We start from the raw sequence: 20,799 nt of genomic DNA, 5'->3' as shown, positions 1-20,799 counted from the left end.
GCCCCGCCCCTCGCGCCCGCCGCCGCCGCCGCCGCCGCCGCCGCTCCCCTTGCGGCAGCCGCGCCACGTCCCCGCCGCCACCGTCGCCTCAGGCCGCCGCCCGCGCCCCTCGCGCGCCCGGGTCGGGCTTCCCCGGCTGAGGAGAGCCCGCGCTCGGCTCCCGCGCCTCCCCGCCGCGCTGGGGGCGGGGCCGCACGCGCCGCGCGGGATCCCGAGCCCGTGGGCCGCGCGTCGCTGGCCTTGCCGCAGCCGCCCGGGGCGCCCGGCTCCTCGCGGCCGGGTGAAAGCAGCGTGCGGTGAGGGGCTCCTGGCTCTCGTGAAGAGACCTGGGGGTGGAGAGTGGGGGGGACAGCGGACTGAGGGACTCTGCGACGTGAAGAGCCGGGGGAGGAAGTGCCCTCCCCACCTCAGGTGAAAAAAAGAAAAACACCTTTTCGAGCACTACACTGTGAACAGTATAGATACTAACATTTCCCGTTTTGACCACTTCTGGGACAAAAACGAAAATGGAAAAGGAGAAACGGCCTCCTGGGGTGGGGGGAGGGTTCTGACAGGACAGGGGTGTCTTAAGGCCCTGGCGCGACGGGGCGCTGCCTCTGGGGGGTCCCCCAAGCTCTATCTGACAGACCAGTCTGGGCACCCAGAAACCCGGACCCCCCAGCTTTGAAAATACACCCGAAGTGGTAAAGTGAGGGTTCGTTTTCCCACGGCTTTCTTGGCAGTCGCGAACACGGGAGAAGGGACGAGTCGCGGCAGCGTTGTGGGCAGGAGTCTGGGGGTGCCTACGGCCTGGAACCCCTTTTGCTGCTCAAGCCCTAGCGAGACTTGCTTCGTTCCATTTCATTCGAAGGTTTTATTGGTAGACAGCAGCGATTTCTATGGTTTGAGGCTCTAAACATGATTAAATCTGGCTTCTAGTGAGACCCTGGTGAATTATAAATAAGAAGAAAAGGAGCAAAACATCACAAAATGTATTGATCTGAATCCTGAGTAAAAATTCTTCTGTAAGGAGCGTATTTGCCCTGTTTTTGTAGATGAGGAAAAAAAACACCAGTTTCTGCAGTTTCTGTTGTAATAAGCTGATAGGTAATATTTAGGTATCAAACCCAGATTTATCTGATCAGTGTATGCTTCCTGCTACACATTCAAAAAAATTATGGAGGGGGCAAAGATCTCCAAATTGTCGCTCACACACAGCTCCTTCGCTGTTATTAATATTTCAGGGATTCCCCTGTGCCTGGAATAAGCGAAGATATCCACAGAGTCAGAGGAAATGGACAAGGTAAGATCTAGGCCATAAAACACACTTCTTACCATTTCGGAAGACGAGCTTATTTTTTTAGTCTTAATTGATGTTAAACTTAATCTCAGCCAAAAGAAGAAGAGTCCATAACTGGACAGCGTGGAAGAAGTCCTTTCTCCACCCTTCAACACAAGGAGAGGACAGCTGGGAGACAGTTCCCACCGTGCCCTAGAGCATACAGAGTACCCTGCCATGGCTCAATTTTTGATTTTGAAGTTTGTCTTGATGCCTCTCAGAAATTCCTTAAGGTCATGCATTTCAGCAGTTACTTTTCACCATTCAACTCATTTTAGTTCACTTTGACCTTTCTTATTTTTCCCCCATGAGTATCCCTCATCAGTTTAGCATTCTATGTTAGCTATTTTAAATATTTCCTACTAATTAATTACACAAAGATCTTGGCAATAAGCTGTTTCCTTTTTATTTGTAGGTACAATGTGTATAATTTACCACCTACACTCTTACTAATCCTTACCTTGCCCACTTACATGTCACAGCAGCTGCTGGCTTTTGCTTTTGTTTTATTGAATCCATTCAGGCTGTTATTGCAAAATTACCAAAGACTGGGTGGCTCCACAACACGCTCTTGTGTCTGAAGGTCCTGAAGACTGACAAGTTCAAGATCAAGTTGCCTGTGGAGTCTGTGTCTTGGGAGGGCTCACTTCCTGCTGCACGGCCATCACTGTGTCCTCCAGGGGCACAAGGTGGCGAGGGAGCTCCCAGGGTCTCTGGCATGACAGCACAGACGCTGATCAGGAGGTCTGCTCCCCCAGGACCCAGCTACCTCCCTGATACACCTAACACACTCACTCACGTTGGGCAGTGCGATGTCATCGTAGACATTTAGAAGGAAGCAAATGTCCAGTCCATAATAATACTTTCACACCATGTGCCATATAAACACAAAATGCTATTTTTCAAAATTGCTTTCTCTTCCATTCTCAATATAGCGTTGAGCCCAAACCCCCCTTTTTATAGAGCAGTCACCTCTATTATATTATCCCTAGTGATAGCTGAATATATTTCCTAAGACTTGCTAGGTTTTTAATTTATAAGCTGTCACAATGCATAAAGATGGTTATTGAAAAGCTCAGCTTCTGCAACATTACCTTGCTTCTGTTGACTTTAAAGTTCATCTATCATTGTTTGATTCCAAATTTCTGGTGGAACAACTTGAAACTCAGTTTCCCAGTAACCATCACTAACAAATAATTGTATCTTCATTAAAAAAAAAAGCATTAAAATCTCACATATAGGTCTCCATAATTTTCTCTCAAAGGAAATCTAAAAGATAAAATATCACAAAATATTCATGAACTATCTTAACATCCATCTAAATGTGTTGTTTGTTTTGTCCTCAGTTTCCTGGTATTTTAAAATTCTTATCAAGATGTTGTTCTTTCCCCTCTCCTCCTCCCTGCCCACTCTTTGGCAGTTACACTGGAGATAAGAAGCAAAGTGTTGGCATCTAAATCAAATCATGTCTAGTTTCTATCCTTCTCCTTCCTTTCATTAAAAGAAAAAAAAAAAAAGCCTTCTGCTTTAAAAAGCACCAATCCTTGTCTAGACTCTCATTGCCTGTAATAGCATTCTCATAAAATTGTCAATGAGGGCTCCTGAGAATACAGCTTTCTGATGTTTCCAACTGGCGATCTTTTGCACTCCAAACTATTCTGGGGGAGCAGAGAGCAGCAAAACCCTGCACCATGAATTACCAGCTTTCTTATAAGCTCTTCTTTCCTCTAGGTACTCATCTTGCTCATCTAAAGGCATATGCTTAATCATATCTATGCAAACTCACACATACCCATCCATAGGACATAATGCGTAATTTATTTTTTCCATAAACCAACATACTCTGACAATCTAGACAGAAGAAACACAAGTAAAATATTTACCTGCGAAACATAATGAAGTTTTCTATGCCATAGGGTTCATTGGAAAGTCATCCGTCAGTCGCGTATGTTGATTTGTTGCCTACAGAGGTCCAGTAACTTCATATGCACAGTTAAGGGAATATTCTGTCTTCTCCAAATGTTTCCTGTCTCTCACTTCTATATCCCATTTTCTAACTCAGCTGAACAAATCAACTGAGTGTTCCTTAGCCCAGAATTGGTTGCTTAGGAAAATTATAACTACAGCTTAGATGGCCATAATACTAAGATAATTGTACACAAGTATCCAAATGCTACACCCAGCTATCAATAAGGCTGTGGAACGGTAGTATAGAGTCTATCCGCGACGCAAGGATTTTAATCTTGTCAAAACATATATGCTTGAGAACCGCTTGGGACAAAAGCAGCTAGACTGGGACACAAAAATGTCTCCTTAGCCCCATCACCATAAGTGTTCCCATTCTTTCCAAGCTCAACATCAATGTTTTTAAGACTTATTTATTTATTAGAAAGGCAGAAAAAGCAAAAGACACACAAATGCACAGAGAGATAAAGAGAGAAATGGCTGGATTTCTCCCCCCGTGACCACAGCAGCTGGGGCCAAGCCTGTCCAAGACCAGAAGCCTGGAATCCATCCCGGTCTCCCGTGTGGGTGGCAAGGGCCCAAGCACTTGAACCATCTGCTGCTGTTCTCCCTGGTGCGTTAGCAGGGCAATAATCAGAAGTGGAGCATCCAGGACTCCAACTGGCATCCGTATGGCATGCCAGTGTTGCAGGCAACAACTTGACTCGCTGCACCACAATGCTAACCCCGAAGCATTTTTTTTTTACATTATCTTTGTTATGGTATTTGCTTTTGTACATTGCTTTAGAGTTACATAACTGTCTTCCAGGGATTTTTTTTTTTCTTTTCTAAAATTTATTTTTTTTTCCCAAAAGCAAGCACAGAGAGAGAGTGAGAGAAATATCTTACTATCCGCTGATTAACTTTCCAAATATCCACAACACCAGGGCTAGGCCAGGATCTAGCCAGGAAAAAACAGCTCCATCCAGGCCAGCCACATAGATGATAGGGATCCAAGCATCTAGATCATCATTTGCTACCTTCCCACGTGCATTAACAGGGAGCTGGATCAAAAGTAAAGGTACCAGAACTCTGGAGGTCGGTTAAGAAAAACTTGGTTCACTCTACAACACTGCTGTCCCCAGAGACATTTTCATGTTCCTGCCTTATGCTAGGTGTTCAAGAAGCATGTGCCACATGGCTTGAGGATAGAATAATGCCTTTTTAAAAAAAGAATTACACTTGATTTTAAATAATTCGTCTGTCAAAAAATGAGTTGCCGGTACTGTCTTAGTTTACATGGTCTGTTACATCATGCTACAGTCACCCGCATTATACCTTATTGCTGGCTTTTTAAAAATTTTAGTGTACTTTTTTTATGCTTCCAAGCATTTGGGACATTTTTATTCTCTTTATAAGATAAAAAATACAAAAACTTCTGAAAACTTTTCCTGGGGCTTGAAATTTTGGATGTCGTAGATAAAGCCTTGGTCTACAATGCCAACATCTCACACGGGATGCAGTGGGTGTCCTGCCTACTCTACTTCCAACCCAGCTCCCTCCAGAGTGGCCTGGGAAAAAGCAGCAGAATCTGGGCCAAATGTCTGGGCCTCTGCTGCCCAAGTGGGAGCCCTGGGTGAAGCTGGCTCCTGGCTTCCATAGGGTCCAACTCAGACCAGAAATCTTTAGGCAATGGGCTGGCAGGTGGGAGATTCTCTCTGTCTCACCATTCCCTCTATGTAAATCTAAATTTTCAAACAAATAAAGCTTTTTTAAAAAAAAAATTCTCAAGCAAAATAAGTGGAAAATTAGAAAACAGAAACAACCAGTATAATTGATTAATTTCTCAGTGTTTTCTTCTCAAGAACATTTTTGAAATAAAAACGGTGCATACACACCCCCTAGTGGTGTAACTATACAACAATGCAAATTCCATTGGAGTGGAAAGCTTTTGTCAAAGGACAAATTGGACATGGTCTGAGAAAAACTAAATTCCTGTATTTAAAGGACAACAGATCGAAGTATCAAGTATAAATGAGAGTTCAGTGCATACCAGAATTAGCTATTTATGTTTATGTATTTGAAAGGCAAAGTAATAGAGAAAGAAAGAGGGAGTTCATTGCTCTAGTTCATTCCCCGAATGTCTGTAACAGGCAGGGCTGGGCCGTGCTGCAGCCGGATATGTCAGGGATGGAGACGAGCCAAGCACTGGGAACATCCGCTGCTGCTTCTCCAGGTGTATGAACTAGGAGCTGGTTCAGAAGTTGAGTAGCCAGGACCCGGATAGGTACCTCTGTGGGATATTAGCATCATAGGCAGTAGCTTGACTTGATTATGCACCCTGCCTAAAGCACCCAAGGATTTGCTTGTTTTGTGTTTTTTTTTTTTAAATATTTATTTTGTTGGAAAGGCTGATTTAGAGAGAAGGAAATACAGAGAGAAAGATCTTCCACCTGCTGATTCACTCCCTACATGGCTGCAATGGCTGGAGCTAAGCCAATCTGAAGCCACGAGCTAGGAGTCTCTTCTGGGTCTCCCACATTGGGTGCAGGGTCCCAAAACTTTGGTCCATTTTTGGCTGCTTTCCCAGGCCACAAGCAGGGGACTGGTTGGGAAGTGCAACAGCCGGGATACAAACCAGTGCCTGTATGGGATCCTGGCACATGCAAGGTGATGACTTTAGCCACTAGGCTATTGCACCAGGCCCAGATTTGCCTTTTGTGGTTTTTTTTTTTTTTTTTTTTTTTTTTTTACCAGAAAGTGAAGTTTGAGATATTCTTGTATGTCCAAGTAAAGTTAGATTCAGATTTAGGGATGACACCCCAAGCAGATAATAGCAAAGAGTCCCGAGGATTCAACACTGGGATGCTTCCACAGCCCAGGCATCAAGGAGAAGAGAGGAGATTGAGAAGGGAAGGCCAGTGCACCTAGGGGGAGAACCAAGTCAGATACATCAAGTGACACCTGCTTCGGGAAGGAGAGACTGGCTGACTGAGTTAAACGCCGTGCAAGACAAGAACTGTTTCAATTAGGAAGTATGGATAAAAGGAAATTGGAAAGGATCAAAGAGATGAGAGACAAAGGACGCCCAGAGAGTAGACAATTTTTGGAATTGTCTGACTAAAAGGTAGCCGGCAGTTGGGGCATAAGCTAAAACTGTGTGGTTATTTTAAAATAATCAAAACAGAAGACTTTCACTGAGAAATGGATAGGCTGCATTATATCTTACATTTTCTAATGTTTTTCAGTCTCTTAAGAATTCTATAATCTCTAATGCAATATTTGAAATGTAAATTGCCATCATGTTCATCTCCGCTTCTAGGCAAAAATATACTTGATCCATTCTTTCATTTATTCCATAAACGCATACCAGTGAAATACTGACAGGTAGCGTGCTAAGTGCTAAGGGTGAATAACTAAGTCAGCAGCTGAGACAACCAAAGAGTTATAGTGGAGTGTGGAAAAGATGAGCCGACGGTGAGAATCCGGATGAAAAAGACATTAGCGCTGCATGGGGAAACAGCAAAATTTACAAAGCTGTTATCTCAGTTCAGAGGAGCGTGAGGTTCCAAGAGAGTACCTTACATGTGTGGAAAACCTCCCATAGCTGTGTGGTGTAAAACCCACTGGAAAGATGGTGAGGGTAGACTCTATGGCAGATCATCAAGAAAATGTGTGCCATGCAAAGTAGCGATGAGTTGTAGCCCTGCGAGAAGTGTCGTTTTCATTTTCTAAAACCATGTGTAAGTGTGACTATGAACCCCAGTCCTAATTATCTGATGGGAAATTAAACTCGCGTCATAATGTGGTTTCCCCTGCTCCTACCCCAACCCCCAGGTTGCGTCACACCCAACGCAGAACGTTCCGGAAAGCTGCTGTCACTCACAGCGCTGCTTTCAAAACTTCTTGCTTCCCCTCTCCATCTGCCTCTGAAACACAAAACACACCCTGCGCTGCCCCCATGCTTACCTAGTGTGAGCACTTGAGTGTGACAAACCCCAGATTTTGCCTTCCAGGATATATTTGGCAACCTCTGGAAATGTCCTTGGTGTCACAACTTTGGTTGGGCAGCTCCTCGCACACAGTGGGCCGGCAGAAGTGAAAGAGCCTGCAGAACCCCTGAAATGCGCCCAGCAAACCCCGACAATAAAGAATCTCATTGCCCCAAATGGCAGCAGTACCAAAGGTAAGAAGGGTTGAGACTATGTATTTTTTTATTTTATTTTATTTTTATTGAAAGTCAGATATACAGAGAGGAGAGAGAGAGGGGAACATCTTCCATTCAATGATTCACTTCTCAACTGGCTGCTATGGCTAGAGCTGAGCCAATCTGAAGCCAGGAGCCTGGAGCCTCTTCCAAATCTCCCACATGGGTGCAGGGTCCCAAGGCTTTGGGCTGTCCTCGAGTGCTTTCCCAGGCCTCAAGCAGGGAGCTGGAAGGGAAGTGGGGCTACCGGGATTAGAATTGGCACCCATATGGGATCCCAGCGCGTGCAAGGTGATGACTTTAGCTGCTAGGCTACCACACTGGGCCCAAGACTATGTTTTAAACACAAGTGTGCAACCTGACATTTTGCTGATTATTTTAATAATCAATATTCTTTGTTTCAGTCTGGAAACTTGGATTTTTTTTCTGAACCCAAAAAGTACAGAGGCTTGTTTGTGTTTTATTACTCTGCACTGCTGTGTAGTTTCAGATTTTAAGACTGGACGCAATATTTAGTTTTATTTGTTTTCATAACCAAACTATCACACAGAAAAATGAGTACTTCCAAGGCACGCATTTGCCCTGGTGTTCAGGAGACCCAATGGGACACTCCCACTCCATATCTGAGTGCATAAGTTCAAGTCCCACTTCTGCTCCTGATCTCAGCATCCTGCTAAGGGACAAACTTGGAGACAGTGGTGGTGGCTTAAGTAGTAAGGTCCCTGCCACATACATGGGCAGGGATGTGGGGGCTGGGTTGAGTGTCCAGCTCAGCCCGGCCTGTCTCATGCATTTGGAAGAAAGCAACAGATAGTACTCTGTCTCTCCCCAACCCCCATTCTCTCAAATAAGTAAGAATAAGTCTTTACACAATGCATTTTATATCCCAATGTTTCTGAACTTACAACAGCCAAATATCTTTGCAATACAGTATTTTGTAATACTCTAACTAGAATATAAGCAGAAATAAGAATGTTAATGTTATGATGCTTCCAGGTTAAGACACAATTTACAACACTCGCATCCATGGCATCCTATGCACCTGGAAAGACAGAGAAAGAGGGCGCAAGCACTTGGGCAACTGCTACCCAAGTGGGAAACCCAGTTGGTGTTCCAGGCTTTTGCCTTTGGCTTGACTTCGCCCCATCTGTAGTGACCATTTGAGGAGTGAGGGGATGAATGGAAGATCTCTTTATCTCTATCACTCTCTATCTCTCTCTCTCCCTTGCTCTCTGTCATGCTTTCAAACATTTTTTTTTCAAAAAGTGACAGAATAAATAAACATGAACTTGACAATGAATGCTATGGCACCATTTTACAGAAAATATAACCGATACTGATAGCTAGTTCTAATAAATGCATTTAGATTTAAGAAAAGTGAGGGTTGCCAAAGCTTCCAATTTATATATAGCACTTTGAAAGATAAATAGGACCCGGCATGATGGCGCAGTGGCTAAGGTCCTCGCCTTGCCCTCCCAGGATCTCATATGGGCGCCAGTTCTAATCCCGGCAGCCCCTTCCCATCCAACTCCCTGCCTGTGGCCCGGGAAGGCAGTCGAGGATGGCCCAAGGCTTTGGGACCTTGCACCCACGTGGGAGACCCGGAAGAAGCTCCTGGCTTCGGATCAGCATAGCATCGACCGTTGTGCTCACTTGGGGAGTGAATCATCGGACGGAAGATCTTCTTCTCTGTCTCTCCTCTCTGTATATCTGCCTTTCCAATAAAAATAAAATAAATCTTTAAAAAAAAAGATAAATAGGTAAACAGACAATATATAAATATATATCTACTTATTTTAAAATATATATTTATACTTATTTAAACTGGATAATATATATAAAAGCAGATTATCTGTATATAATATTTATAGTGAATAGTGTGGGTATAGATATATATGTATATTAATCACCATAAAATTGTTGCAAATGCCCAGTGATGTGGGTGTACTGTATTGTCAACCCAAACAGTACCAGCAGTGTTGCCACAATGACATGATTTTTTGAAGTAGGCAACCACTTTTTGTGCTCTCTTAGTTTCAACCAACTCATATTTGCAAAGTAAAAACACTCTTTGCTCAATTTAATCAGTGGTTACACTCTTGCAAATTTCTCTGCAGATTAAGGCTGTGGAATAAAAATACTGTATACTTAACATGTAAAGCAAAGTTATGGTCTAGAATCCTGAATGATTAACAGATTTCCCCTCCATAAATATCTGATAAGAATGAGGGTGGTGTGTTTGACTGTCGGTTAAGATGCCCACATGCCATATCTGAGTGCCTGGTCTCCAGTCACCCTCCGCTCCCAATTGCAGCCTCTTATTGATTGTGTATTCTGGGAGTCCTAGGTGGTTCAAATGGCTAGCTTCCTGCCACCCACACAGAAAATCAGCCTGGCCAATCTCCAGCTGTTAATGGCTTCAGGGAGTAAACCAAGGAATGAATATTCTCTCCCCCTCATATCAATTAATAAGTTTAATACGCTCATTAATTTTAAAAATATAGGATTAAATGCAAGTGTTCATTCTATAAGACTTTCTCATAGGTTGCAGAATGGTTAGCATTTCCAGCCCTATTAAAAACTAGTAATATCCATTCTACTTGCAATTATTAGATAACAATAATAGCACTCCTAAAGTGAGCCAGGCACCATTGGCCACACAAATCCCTAAATATAGCCCCCATCTCCACTAGGATCTGCTGAAAGATAACAACAGAATAATATCAGCACTAATAACTAATTGATGTAAGTGAGGTTTATAAACACTTCTGGTAAAGTAACCAGTGAACATTTTAGGATTTTTGGGCAAAATGGACAACCTTGAAGCTATCATTTACCTACTTTAGTAGGAAAAATGAAAATACTTCCATAACTTTTTAATAAAATTCAAGGTGAAATAATAAGAACTTTTTTATAATACAGGTAGGTCTAGTAGCAAGAAAAGAATAATGGGTTTTGCAGAGATAACATTTAGCTCAACTGGGATTCAAAGTCAGTGTTCTCCCGTCATGAAATCCATTTGCTCATGTGTTAATGATGCTCTCTAATGAGATTTTTCATATTTCATCTCAGAATGGGCCTTCTCACACAGACACTGCCAAATATTGCTATCAGCCCACAGGAATAGGATTTTTTTTTTAGTGACATAAAAATCACATTTCATATTAGCTATTTTAATGTGTACACTTAACATGTGTAAAGTTGTGCAGCCATCATTATGTAATTCAGAACACTGACTATTTTCTTCAGGCTAAGGAGAAACCCTAATACCCGTTAACCTTTCTGCTTCCCCTTCCCACACCCTGACAGCCACTAATCTACCTTCTGTCCGTATGGATTTGCCTAGTCTGGACATTTCCTGGAAACAGAACAAAGCAATTGCCGCCTTCTATGTCTGCTTCTTTTGACTTAGCATTATGTTTTCCAAGTTCATCGAAATTGAAGCTTGTAGCAATATTCCATTGCTTTCTATGCCTGAATAAGCAATGTATAGATTGCCATATTTTGCTTGTCAACTACTCAGTTTGTTGGATAGACATTAGCCTGTAAGAGGGGCTGAAAAAAATGGGATTATTTTTTTAAAGAAAATGGGAATTTAGTACAAAGGAATAAGGAAACAAGCCTTGAAAAAAACCAGCAATTACATACCTGAAATATTGCTCTTGTTCAATAACCTTGTTGGGTGGGTTCCAGCCCTCTCCCTGGGGGCAGTTTAGGGGAATTTCCCCATTCTGCACCAAAGGGCTGTTAGGTCCAGTGATACTGTGCTGACAAGGTCCCAAGAGGACTTCAGGCACTCCATGCCCGGACAAGCATGCCACCCAGCAATTTCCCAGAAGAGGGAAGAGGGGAGGAGAATTGGGAGACCCATACCTTTATCTGTGAAGTCTCCCATCTGATACTTTCTGAGACACCTGCCCAGCCTAGCAGGTGTATTTGTCTTCATCAAACTTAGCTATCTCACCTTCCACCACTCACTGTCTCCCATATTCCCTGGGCAAAACAGGACATACCGAGTAACCATCTTAGCAAGTTGATGGATATTTGGGCAGTTTTTGTATTTGTGAGTAATGTTGCCATAGTGAACCAAGGAGAAGTTTGTACTGTTTACAGATGAGCAGCATTAGTATAAACTCCAATTTACAGTGAGATGTGTTTTAGTTTGCTGGTGTGCCCAAACCTTGGAAGGTAATACCTAAGGATAAAGTGGAACAGATATTTAGTTACTAGATCAAGACTCACTTCTGCAATGAAAGACCTTCATGAAGCCATTTTATAAATGGTAATATTCTGGCCTTCGTTATTTTATATTTTGATGGGTTTCATGTACTCAGGCTCTGGATGTTGTTTTTATTTATGGGCTCAGGAGTGGCATGTACTCAGGCTCTGGATGTTGTTTTTATTTATGGGCTCAGCCACTCACTAATGAGTGGTGTACCTGCACATTTTTAGGTATGCTAGGCCTGAAAATAGACCCAGGACTCCATTATTCATTCCATAAAATGATAAACAGCAAAAAAAATACATATGGTGGCATTTAGTTGCAGTCCTAAAATGAAATTATTAGGTCATAGAGAATCAATTTTTCAGATCTTTTAAGGTTCGCAAGTGGTAACCAAATTCCTCAGTGGTATAGCAGCTTTAAGTCACCACTGCATTTTTTTAAAGATTTATTTATTTTTATGGGAAAGGCAGATATATGGAGAGGAAGAGAGACAGAGAGGAAGATCTTCCATCCGATGATTTACTCCCCAAGCGACTGCAACAACCAGAGCTGCACTGATCCAAAGCCAGGAGACAGGAGCTCCTCTGGGTCTCCCACGCTGGTGCAGGATCCCTAGGCATTTGGCTGTTCTCAACTGCTTTCCTAGGCCACAAGCAGGGAGCTGGGTGGGAAGTGCAACAGCCAGGATACAAACCATGCCTATATGGGATCCTGGTACATTAAGGTGATGACTTTAGCCACCAGGCCCATGCTTTGTCTGTTTAAAAATTGAGATATATATTATTTCGCTGACTTGAGTGTTCTTTACAAATTCTAGCTGCCAGCCCTTATCAAACATTTCATTTCCAAATATTTTCTCTCATTCTGTGTGTTGTCTTTTTACTTTATTTTCTTTGCAAACTTTTTTCTTTTGATGATAGTGTTACATTTAAGAAACCATTACCTAATCAATAATCATGAAAATGTACACATATTTTCCTTCTTATGCTTTTATATTTATGTTATGTAAGCCATTTTAGATTAATTTTTATATATTATATGGAGTGGATTCAAAGTCATTCTTTTGCATGTGAGTATTCAGTTGTCCCAGAACTATTTGTTGAAAAGACTGTTTTCCTCACTGAATAGTCTTTGCATCCATGCTGACAATCAATTGAACAAAAACATGCAAGTTTGTTTCTAAAGACTAATTTCTATTCCTTTTACCTATAGTCTATGCCATATTGATTTCTGTAGCTTTTAAAAAGGTTAATTCATCTTCATTTGAAAGGAAGAGCTACAGGGAGAAGCATAAACAGAGAGACAGACAGAGAACGAGCCATCTCCCACTGCTTTCTTAGTTCACAGGCAGGAAGCAGGGTCAGAAGTAGAACAGCCAGAACTCAAATCGGTGCCCATTCGGGATGCTGACGCCACAACCACAGGATCAGTCTGCCAGCCCGATCACCATGCTGGCCCCTGTCTTCTGTAGGTTTGTAGTAAAGTTTTAAAACTACCAAGTGGATATCCTCAAAATCTTTCTTTTTCAAGATTGTTCTATCTGGTGTTTCCTGCAGTACTATATCAATTTTAGAATCAGTTTGTCCATTTCTGCAAAAAAAGAGTTAGAGACATTTTTATTTCTGCTTGAAAGACATAGGGTTTTTTTTAAAAAAAGATTTATTTATTTTTATTGGAAAGGCAGATATATATAGAGAGGAGGAAAGACAGAGAGGAAGATCTTCCATCCACTGGTTCACTCCTCAAGTAGCCACAATAGCCAGAGGTGAGCCAATCTGAAGCCAGGAACCAGGAGCTTCTCCCACTCTCCCTCGTGGGTGCAGGGTCCCAAGGCTTTGGGCCGTCCTTGACTGCTTTCCCAGGCCACAAGCAGGGAACTGCTTGGGAGTGGAGCAGCCAGGATGCAAACCGACACCCATATGGGATCTTAGTGTGTACAAGGCGAGGATTTAACCACTAGGCTACTGTGCTGGGCCCTAATAGACATAGTTTAGTAGAAGAGATGACAAATGATAGAGAGGAGGGCAATAGACTTAGTGATTAAAAACTGAAGCTCTTCTCGTAAAACCAGGAACTAGACAAAGATGCAAACACAAAACAAATCCACACACAATATCGTTGGAATTAATAAATGAATTCAGTGGAGTTTGCAATACTTGAGATCAACATGGGAAAAGGATGTATCCTTTGAGAAGGGATGAGAGAAAGAGGGAGAGAGTGTCCTGGCACCCGCTGGTTCATTTCCCTAAATGCGGGGCCAGGCTGAAGCCAGGAGCCTGAAACTGAGCCTAGATCACCACACGGCAGGCACCCAAGAAACTGAGTCACAATCTATTGTTGCTTCCTTGCACACACATTAGAGGAAGCTAGAATTGCAAAAAAAACCGGAAGCCAGCCACTCCAAAATGGGAAGTGGGCATGAAGTGGTGCCTTGACTGCTGCATCAAATCCTCACTCCACGTTTGCACTTTTAATGGCAAACCGGTAGTCTCTTGGAATATATTAACTTTCTTCTTCTTTTTTTTTTTTCCTTTTTGCTCCTCATCCCAGATTATAGCAATTGATCTATCTTGAAGTTTTCTCTTCTGCCAGTTTAAATGCAGTGTCGAGCACTTCTCGTGGATCTGGCCTTGCTGTCGCTGTACTTCTCAACTCCAGAATTTCTGTTGGCTCCTGCTTGTACTTTCTAACACATAGTTGGGATTCTGCATCTGGTGAGACACTGTTCTCATGATCCCCTCAGTTCTTAGAAATATATTTTAGATAGTGGATTTGAAGTTTTCATCTAGTTCACTCAATACCCAGGTTTGCGGAAGAAAAACTATTTGTTGCCCTCTCACCCTGTGTATTGCCCATAGTTTCTCATTAATTTGCATGCTTCATATTACTTTGTTAAGAACTGAACATTTGGACACTTTTAAGGTGGCAACTCTGATCATCAGACGTTCCCTCCTCCCCCACACTTGTTGTCACTGCGTAGGGTTCAGATGGAATTACCTAGAGACTCTTTTGAACTGGTTTTGTAAATCCTCTAGCTGTTGGGTGTGTTCACTGAAGTCTGTGCTGAGGTTTAGTGAGGTTTAGTGAGGTTTAGTGCTCAGCTCATGATCTGACAGATGTCCTTTGATGCCAAGCATCTGAGCATCCCCTCAGTCTGCAGTAGGACCTACATTTGTTTTGGCACATGCTTTCATCCGTTAGCCACACGGCTCATAGCTCCCCCTTAGCCTTTACTTGCTACTAGCATAAAGCCTAATGGCAAACCACATTTGGGGTTTCTGAAATTTTCTCAAGCAAATGTACTATACTACCCATGTGCATAGCTTTCTTAATTCCTAAGATTAAATTGAAGCATCTCAAAACTTTTCTTCCTCCAGAGAATCAAACTTATTGTGAGTCTGTTGTTTGACCTAGCTGTTGTACATTTCCCTGGGCACTGGAATCAAATTCATTTACTTCTAAATATTTTCCACAGATGTCTCCTATGTGAAAGCCTCAACCCTGGGAGAGTTCTTAACTGGGCGGGATGAAGGCAAATCCAATGAGCCGGTCCTTCCAGAAGGCATCAGATAGAACAAAAGCATCATTCGTTCAGAATAGGAGCCATTGTGTTTTCTCTGTTACCAGTACCTGCACTGGGGAATAGCGGCTTGAAAGAATATTTCAAGACCACAACCAACTGAGGAGTAGGACATGACACCGAGGTAAGTTAAATTGATACAAAACTTGTTCTTGTCAAGATTCAACTACAAATGTTTCTTAATTAAAATTTCCCTGGGGACCAGTACCGTGGCATAGTAGGCTACCCCTCCACCTGCAGCATCAGCATCTCATATGGGCACTGGTTTGAGACTGGACTGCTCCACTTTTCATCCAACTCCCTGCTTACAGCCTGGGAAAGCAGTGAAGGATTACCCGACTCCTTGGAACCCTGCACTCATGTGGGAAATGTAAAAGAAACTCCTGGATCTTGGCTTTGATTTGTTTCAGTTCCAACTATTGCAGCATTCAGGGAGTGAACCAGTGGATGGGAGATTTCTCTCTCTGTGTAAATCTGTCTTTCCTTTGTTCTGTTTTCCTTTGTTTTTTATTTTGTTTTTTATTTTCTTGTAAATCTTTCAAATAAAAATAAAAGAAATCTTTAAAAAATTACCCTGATTGCAGCAGGATGTTTGTTAGCTTTCAGACTTCAGAAAAAGATGCTGCTGATGGGCTCTGACAGCTTCTTCATTGCTATTGTGGGGAGGAGTAGAGGTTTGAATTCCTCATTTCACCATTTTCACCAACATCAAGCATATGGATCTTAACAAAGAACGTTCACAACTTGAGTGGCATTTGCAGAAATTTTATTAGATTCCTTTCTTGAAATTTACATTCACCGCTAGTGGAAGCTTAGGTGGAAACTCCTTAACTGACTGCTTAGTTAAATGGATTTTGAATGATGGAACTTCTCTTCCATGCCCATGAAACACAGCTGGAACTGTGGTTTGGGCTTAGAAAATATGTTCTTTAAAAATCTGTGTGGCAATGCGGAGTTCACTTCCTAAGTTTGATAGCTCAGGAAGTGTATATTGACATTACCTGTGTTTTCAACAATGGAATTGTCACTGAAATGACTTTATTGCTGTCTAAGTTTAACAAGCGTGCATGGTTTGCCTTTAACTTTATATTACATGCATCAGGTAACATGATCAAGTCTGCAACAAGACTCTCCTAAAGCCATTTGTGTTTGAGACCATTACTTTAGAGAGGTCTTGTTCTGGGAGAAAAAAAAAATCTCATCTTTGCCCTCAGCTCAGAATCATAATCAAACTTTCAATCTACTGTGCCACCTGCTACATAGTAGGACAAGTCAGCATAGTCAGCATCTGTTTCTGACAAAAAAAATCGTGGAATGGATTGTTTAACTTCTAATACATTTGTAACGTTCCTCACAACTTAAAATGTAAGAATGGGGCCTGGCATTGTGGTGCAGCCGTTCAGGCTGCCACCCGTCATGCTGGCATCCCATAGAAGCACCGACTGCAGTTTTAGCTGTTGCGCTTTCAATTCAGCTCACAGCTAATGGCCTGGGAAAAGCAGTGGAAGGTGGCTCAAGGCTTGGGTCCCTGTACACATGTGACTGCTGTACGTAGTGGAAGGTGTTTAGGTCGTTAGGGAGTCTACCCTCAGAAGAGATGAACCTGGTTCTCCTCAGACTTCTGGCTAGTTCTCAAGGGAAAATTGTTATAAAGCAGGGGTGGGAACATCCAGCCTGTGGGCTGTGTAAGGATTGCAAAATGATTTTGATCTGCCGAGGCAATCGCAGGTGGGACTGGCAATTCAATGAATCTATACAGGCTAATTCTTAAGTCGATAATTTTGTATGATCTATGAATGCTGTTATAAATATCCAACTGGTCTTTGGCAGAAAAATGGCTCCCTACACGTCCTAAAAGAACAGCGTGATTGTGAAATAGCTTTCTGACTCTTGTCTTGCCATGTGCTCTTGATTTCTCTCTCTCTATCTCTCTCTGTCTGTCTGTATGTCTCTCTCTCACACACATACACAGAATCAGTGCACCATGATGAAATGCAGACAAAAGGAGCCATCAACAGACCTGACACTTTGCTGTTTAGATTTCTAGTGTCCAAAACTGTAAGCCGAAAAAAACCCCTTCAACGTACATTACTCAGCTTCAGGTATTGGGGTAGAGTAATGGAAGATGATCTAATTGTATACTTTTTATAGATTTAAAGCAAAGTACTGTTTTTGAGCTATTAGCTTTGACTCCACAGTTTGCTGCTGTAATGTAATGTTAGACTGTTGGTTTTCATAAGTAGTAAACAGCTTCAGTGCAGGAAATGGGCTGTTAGTCACACCCAGATGAGTTTCACAAAGACACAATTTTGCTATATGGGCAATTTGTATGCTTTAAAAAAAAATGGAAGGGAAGTAGTCACAATATTCGGGACTTTTTGCCATCTACCAGAAGAATAAACTGCTCCATCCAGTCTCCATGGGTGGGGTAAGATAGGAATTTTATCTTTGATAATACTAACAAGCACACATCTTCCAGAAGTTGAGGATTTCCTAAGCACCTAGTATAGTTATTTGGAGCATGAATGTGTGGGACCATGGCTAATGCCTTAGGTATTATTTGTATGGCTTTTAAATTTGGAGCATTCTCTTCAACGGTACAATAAATTGGCTTAAATTCCAAGTCTTGATAAAGTCTTACCACATTGTGCTGTTTTTTATGTCTGATGTTAATACTGACCCCTGCAGGAGTCCCAACTGTCGTCATGGTTACCAGTTCTGACAGGTCTACTTTAAAAATCTCAAAACCTTTCTCCATATACAAAAAAATAAGCTACTTCCTAATGTGGCTTTTGGAACACCATTTCCATAAGATTTTTAGTCATGCCAAAAATTTTGAACAACACAAATAGCCTTTAGGTCTCCATTCTCTTAACAGCTGCAATGTGAAAAGTGCCACAAACAGCAGGTGTTCTTTCGTGTAACTTGTCCTGCAAGTTTTAGGCCATATTTGTAACATACCGAGCAATACAATTTATAGGAATTACATTTGCAAATGCTGTTCACAAACTGGTCACTCTTTTGTCTTGTGAATTTGCTAATAAAATACTTCTGTTGCCTGAACTATATTTTTTTTCTTATTTAATATGCAGAATTCCAGGCAGCATCACTCCAATGGTTAATGTGATGTATCTTCTTGACTGGGTCAGGTGTTTGTGTGGATGTTTCTGGATGACACTGACTTTTGAACACACGCTGGTGAAATCAGCGCTGCCTTAGCCACCCCCCAAGCCAATGCCTCCCCTCTGTTCCTTGCTTCCCTCTCATAATTACTCTTGTCTTTTTCCTCTTTCCATTCCTCCCAGTCTTCTTCCACTTCCTTCTCCATGCCTCTTTCTCCTGTTCCCCTCTGCTTTCTTTCTCCACTCCTCCTTTCCCTTTGTTTTAAAAAATTTTATTTATTTTATTTGATTAGAAAGGCAGATTTACAGAGAGAAGGAGAGACAGAGAGAAAGATCTTCCATCCATCTACTGGCTTACTCCCCAAGTGGCCCCAACGACTGAAACTGAGCTGATTGGAAACAAGGAGCTTCTTCCAGGTCTACCTCGCAGGTGAAGGGTCCCAAGGCTTTTGAGCCATTCTCTATTGCTATCCCAGGCCTCAAGTAGGGAGCGGGAAGGGAAGTGGAGCAGCTGGGATATGAATCAGCACTCATATGAGATCCTGGCAGATGCAAGACTTTAGCCTCGGGGCTATTGCACCAGGCCCCCTGCCTTTTCCTCTTCCCTTTCTCCTTCCTCCACAACACTGCTCTGTTTGCTCTGTTTAGGAGGCGGTATATTAGACAAGGACTCAATCAAACTACCTTGCTTCACATGCAGTTCCACCTCCATTGCTTAGACCTTGGGTTTTTTTCCCATTAGAAAAGAGGATGTTGTTTGAAAAACGAAACTTACATAGTTGCTATGAAGTTACACACACAGTGACTTAGAAAATTGTCCTGGGACCTGCATTGTAGCCTAATTGGTTAAAGTGTTGTTGCAATGCCAATATCTCCTATTAGGCTGCTCTGCTTCTAATCCAGCTCCCTGCTGATGCACCTAAGAAAGCAGTGAAAGACGGCCCAAGTCCCTGCACCTCTGCCAGCCACACAGGAGACCAGGATCGAATTCTAAGCTCCTGACTTTAGCCTGGCCCAGCCCCAGGTGTTTTTGGCCATTTAGAGAGTGAATTAGCAGAGGGAAGATCTCTCTATCTCCTTTCCTCCCTCCCCCTCACTCTGGGTTTCAAATAAATAAATAAATCTTTCCAAAAATTCTGAGTGACAATATAGATGCTAAAAAAAAACAAGACAATTGCCTGTCCCTCAGAATAACGCTCAATGTTTGGTATCCATTTTCTTTCTTGCTCTTTTTTTTATTTTTCTCCTAAGCATTAGTACAGTGAAAAAAGGAAGTCTGAAGGGTGACAATGCCTGTATGATCTTGCAAAATCAATGCTAGATTTGCCAATAAGAGCAAGCATAACCTCATTCTGTTGGCACAGGTAAGATTTTCATCTGTTCTTAGGCGTTCTCACGCATCGGAAGCGGTCAAGGCTAACCAAGACGGGAACTGCATGCTTCCACAAGGAGCAGATTCCTCTCAGAATTCCCCTCTGAGACCAATAAGGAAATCAGTGAGACCAGTAAGTAAACGAGTGCTGCAGAAGGTGTGGCCCTCTTGCCAGACTTATCTGTGTACAGTTTGTGATCAGTAAATACAGAAACCGAAAGTGTTTGGAAACGTTACGGCCCTTGGGCATGGTTCCCATACCCAAGCTCCTAATGTGTCTTCAGCCCGGGCTTGGGCACTTTGGGGACCTGCATCCTGGGGTGGCATGCGCCCTGAGGTAACGCACACTAGGGCCCACACGCTGGCACCGTGGAGAATGCGTGTTGGGGGCAGTGAGGACAGGCCCTGTGTCATGGAGATTTAGAAACGCACAGATGTAAACCACTTAGGCCCACAGTTTCGCGTTGTCATCACCGCTCCATCCGTGTACAAGAGTCATTCCTGCGAAGTCCACAAGGGTGGAGACATCTGCCCTACCTGGTAGAGTTGGCAGATGGCAAACAGCCAAACTTCGCCATTTCGCCCCCTCCCTCCTCAGACTTGCTAGGCGCTGGTGAGTGCAGACCTCTGGTCCTGGAGCGAGCCCTGCCCTCTGGTGGCTGAAGCAGTGACCGCTGCAAGACAACAGGTCTCCACTCAGCCAAAGAACCCCCGAATCCTACCCCCAACCCCATCCCCACTCCCCAGACCTGGCCGGCCAGTCCTTTTAAAACTCCAAGAGGGAAGGAAAGAAACAGGGATACTTTAGCCCTGATTTTAAATAGCGTTTCCAATTCCGCGCAGAAGCGTCAGGTGCACGGGAGACGCGCAGTGGATGCTGAGTGCATGTTCCAAGAATCACCTCTCATAGCAGCCGAAAGATTTGACCTCCTCCAAGGAGAGCCAGACTTCCTCACCCGGAAGAACACAAAGGATTGCGGGGACAGACCGCTGATTTCAAGCAATGCTGGTACTTGAAGTGAAGGTAAATC

At 42.9% G+C, this 20,799-nt stretch overlaps 1 long non-coding RNA gene across 1 annotated transcript; it reads left to right on the top strand.

Annotated features, from left to right (window-relative positions):
* Nucleotides 1–7,167: 7,167 nt before the first annotated feature.
* On the top strand, nt 7,168–18,593 carry LOC121149753. The gene is made up of 3 exons (XR_005882852.1): nt 7,168–7,448; nt 15,170–15,398; nt 18,367–18,593. It is a non-coding gene; the product is annotated as an uncharacterized LOC121149753 (long non-coding RNA).
* The last annotated feature ends 2,206 nt before the right edge of the window (nt 18,594–20,799 follow it).

Source organism: Ochotona curzoniae, unplaced genomic scaffold, assembly GCF_017591425.1.
Source record: "Ochotona curzoniae isolate NIBS_2020 unplaced genomic scaffold, NIBS_Ocur_1.0 scaffold_4763, whole genome shotgun sequence".
NCBI lineage: Eukaryota > Metazoa > Chordata > Mammalia > Lagomorpha > Ochotonidae > Ochotona > Ochotona curzoniae.
This window is presented reverse-complemented; position numbering and strand designations above follow the sequence as displayed.